We start from the raw sequence: 4420 nt of genomic DNA, 5'->3' as shown, positions 1-4420 counted from the left end.
TGTGAAATGCGTAGCTTGTTTTGTGGTCTCTTCTGTAGTTCTTTCAGTTGTTGACCGTGTAGTTTGTATGGTGGTCTCTTCCGTAGTTCTAACAGTAGTTTGCTGTGTAGTCTGTTTTGAGGTCACTTGGGTTGTTAACAGAGTGGCCTCCATAGTTGTTGGCCTCGATGTTACCTCTGTAGTCAGACGTGTTGTTTTCTCTGTCGTCTCTAGAGGCGTGGTCGTTCGCATTGTGGTCTCTGTCGTAGTTGCTGCAGTAGTTTGCCGTGTAGTTTGTTCTGTCGTCATCTGAGTTGAAGGTTGTGTTGTTCGTGCTGTGGTCACCACTGTAGTTTGAAACGTAGTTTGTTCTGTAGTCATCTTTGTGGTAGGCTGTGTGGTTCGTTCTGTAGTCCTTTCAGTAGTATGTTTTGGCGTTGTAGGATTCTTTGTCGTTGGAATCGTGGTGACTTGAGCGGTTGTAGTAAGCCTAGTTGTTTCTTCTGTTGTCATCTGCGTTGTAGGCTGCGTGGTTCGTTCTGTAGTCCTTTCAGTTGTATGTTTTGGCGTTGTAGGGTTCTTTGTCGTTGGAAACGTGGTGACCTGCACCGTTGTAGTAAGCCTAGTTGTTTCTTCCGATGTCTTTTGCGTTGTAGGCTGCGTGGTTTGTTCTGTAGTCCTTTCAGTTGTATGTTTTGGTGTTGTAGGATTCTTTGTCGTTGGAATCGTCGTAAAATGGGTTGTGGGATTCTTCGTTGTTGGAATTGTGCTGTGGTGCGTCGTAGGGTTTTTCGTCGTTGGGAGTGTGGTCCTCTCTAAAATGAATCACATAGAAATTAGTCTTTGAACCCATTTTGGAGTAGTGAACATAGATTTTATTTCACAGGACGTGATTTTATATTGTATCAACGTAGGCTGTTTTTTTAAATCTCAGGACGTGATTTTACATTGTATCAAATTGAATGTAGACTGGATATGTCCCCTTTATAATCCTGTTATACCAATTTCACCTTTTGATGCTATACTTAGTATCACAGATAGTTCACAAACCTCTTTTGTTATCTAGTTATAACATTAATATTGTATTAGAAATTGCCTATAAGATGTTGCTTCTTGACTGTGTAAAATAATCTCGCCTCAGGTATTCTATTATTACAAATGGTTGACTGTCCATGACATTTGACACGTGACGTGATTAGCTGTCAGATGTACCATGGTAGCAAACAGTTTACGTCTGCGTCCAGCCAGAAATGAGCACCACATTCGTTACGTTGATACGAATGTGTTGGTATCAGTTGTAGATTTGTACTAATTGAGGGACAACAAACTGTACTTTTTAGGGACAGTTAAGAGGGGCTTTATACAACAACAACGTGACGATACTATTGCGCAATGTGGTCTAGTTTTCTACGTGCCCTCACGTAGAAGTGTATTTCATGCCACGATAGTGCTGAAATGTGCAAACTGTCATGATACACGGACAATATTTTCTGACTTAAGTGTCTGACGAAAAATGAAAAAAATACACATATAAATCAAGTGCCAAGAAGCCCTGTCATCAAACTCTGACGTGGGCTCATGCGTTCATACTAATGAAGTGGAAAATGCACACGCCCTTTAGTGACCTTGAAGACAACTCTTGACAGTCAAGTCATGACGTGGAGAAGCTAAGGGTAAACAAAATCTCCTGTGTCATGAAACGAAGCTTAAAACATTACAATATAGTCGAATAAGCGTGTTCCTTTCATCTAATCAAAAACTAGAGACATTCTAAAGATGATTCCCGCTTATTTGATACAAAATATATCTCGTTTATAAAATTAGTAGCTGTGCATTTTCAAGGACTTCACAATCTTTTAATGAATAATGTGTCAAGGAACAGACACAAAAGAAAATAGAAGGAGCAAATGATTGAACAACGTAGTCGCTTTGCTGGGAAAAATACACACCACTTAAAACAAATTAGGACTAACCCTAACCTTTTAGTGAAGACCGTGTTAAAGACCAGGGACAAAAGAGAAAAAATGGCCACTTCTGTTCCCACATGTCAGGGGGGATATTGAAACAAATTACTGTATTTTACGTACAACAGACACGGCAGATTTTTCGGAAGCTTAGTTTCACCATAGCAGTGGAAAGATAGAAAAACAGATGTATATATGGTACCACGTAGATGCAAAAACATCCCTCCAAGAGTTCGTACTACAAACAGGTACACTGAAGTCCTTACTTCAATCTGTTTACGTCCACTGACATGATACATTCAAGTACTTTTCTAACGGTAAAAACTATAGGTCTATGATGGCTACACAAATGACACAATCTGTCAGTTAACAGCAATGGTGTTACTACTCTTTATGTTAGAAAACTGAGTGACATTTTCTCAGGGACTTACGTGTGATCTGTGCCAGTGCCGTCCCTCCTCTGGCGACCTGTAGTCGCGCCATGATCAGCAGCACAACTCCCACAGCTGTCCAGCTCGACAGGGCTCCCATTTCACTCTCCTGGCGTCTGTTCGGAACGAGCAGCCTGTACGAGCTACTCAGCCTTTCCCGGTCGGAAAGAAAATGCCTCGCCCCTTCCAACTACGCGTACCCTGCTTCGGTGTTTGGTGGAATGCACAAAGACAAAGGCGATTGTGTCATGTTTGACTCCCCGTGATGCCACACCAATTAACATAATCATGGTGTCACGTATCCTTTCCAGATTAAACAAATTATCGAAAACGTAAAAGGCAGGACTTCACAGAATGACTTGCTTTATTATCATTTAATGATAAAGTGTAAAGTTTTGATAAAATAAAACAGTTATAGACGAGAGCACAACTTGATCCTTTGAAAAATGTTGACCTCGCCAGCTAACCTCACCCCAGGGTCTGGCAGCCCATTTACTAGAGCGTGTTCTTAAATGCAATCCCCTGACATGCCCTTAGGAAAGGCACTTCTTCCCTCACTGTGCCGTGGAGTGACGCACCCCAAGCCCTTCGGCTAATCGTTAAGTGTGTCCAAAAACTGATGTGGTCATATCCTCTGGACCTGTAGAACAAACAGTCTACACGAACGGAGCTACACCGGTACCATCTGGACCTGCAAAACAGTCTACACGAACGGAGCTACACCGTCATCCTCTGGACCTGCAGAACAGTCTACACGAACGGAGCTACACCGTCATCCTCTGGACCTGCAGAACAGTCTACACGAACGGAGCTACACCGGTACCCTCTGGACCTGTAGAACAGTCTACACGAACGGAGCTACACCGGTACCCTCTGGACCTGTAGAACAGTCTACACGAACGGAGCTACACCGGTACCCTCTGGACCTGTAGAACAGTCTACACGAACGGAACTACACCGGTACCCTCTGGGCCTGCAGAACAGTCTACACGAACGGAGCTACACCGTCATCCTCTGGACCTGCAGAAAAGTCTACACGAACGGAGCTACACCGTCATCCTCTGGACCTGCAGAACAGTCTACACGAACGGAGCTACACCGTCATCCTCTGGACCTGCAGAAAAGTCTACACGAACGGAGCTACACCAGCAGCATCTGGACCTGTAGATCAGCTACACCAGCGTCTTCTGGACCTGTAGAACAGTCTACACCAGCATCCTCTGGACCTGCAGAAAAGTCTACACGAACGGAGCTACACCGGTACCCTCTGGACCCGTAGAACAGCTACACCAGCATCTTCTGGACCTGCAGAACAGTCTACACGAACCGAGCTACACCAGCAGCATCTGGACCTGTAGATCAGCTACACCAGCGTCTTCTGGACCTGTAGAACAGTCTACACCAGCATCCTCTGGACCTGTAGGACAATCTACACGAAGGAAACAACACCGGTATCCTCAGGACCTGCAGAACAGTCTACACGAAGGGAACTACACTGACACATTTAGTGGTGTGATAGAGACAGACTGAGATATGAGTGTGGTGTGTGCTGATAGCAGACAAAACAAGCGCTCAGAAAGAAAGATGCTATTTCCCTGCGCTGCGGCTGTGCAAGACCAAGGGCGAACATTACCCGCGTAGACTACCGACCGGCGACGCGCTGAACTACATCCCGTGGTCTGTCCAGAATGTGTCAGCCTGCCGAAACTCCTCTCTTCTAATCACTGGACGAGAAGTACCTGTTTGTAAAAGAGTAGACTGAGACGTTATTATCGTCGGAGTCATTGTGGTTGTGTGTGTGGTTCTAACCGGTGACGTCTGTGAGTTTAGTGTCATTAACGTTGTTGATTCTGTCGTCTTTGTTGTGCTTAGTTTTGAAGTTAGCAGAGTTAATAGATGTGTCGTTTCCTTCGTTGTTCCCTGGGTTGTTGGTTGCGTAGTCTCTTTTGTACTAACAGCAGTTGTTTTCTGTGATGTAGAGCCTCTAGTAGTTTGCTGAGTAGATATTATAGTTGGTTGCTGTGTTACCATCTGAGCCGTTGTCTG

General features: G+C 44.5%; 1 protein-coding gene across 1 annotated transcript in view; it reads right to left on the bottom strand.

The window, feature by feature from the left end:
• LOC109461770 (salivary glue protein Sgs-3-like) overlaps positions 1-4420 on the bottom strand; it is a 21418-nt gene that overhangs the window by 7258 nt on the left and 9740 nt on the right. The gene's annotated exons all lie outside the window — the stretch shown is intronic.

The sequence above is a fragment of the Branchiostoma belcheri genome, unplaced genomic scaffold, assembly GCF_001625305.1.
Source record: "Branchiostoma belcheri isolate BF01 breed outbred unplaced genomic scaffold, Haploidv18h27 scaffold96, whole genome shotgun sequence".
In the NCBI taxonomy this organism is placed as follows: domain Eukaryota; kingdom Metazoa; phylum Chordata; class Leptocardii; order Amphioxiformes; family Branchiostomatidae; genus Branchiostoma; species Branchiostoma belcheri.
Note: the sequence above shows the minus strand (reverse complement) of the source record. Positions and strands in the feature narration are given on the sequence as shown.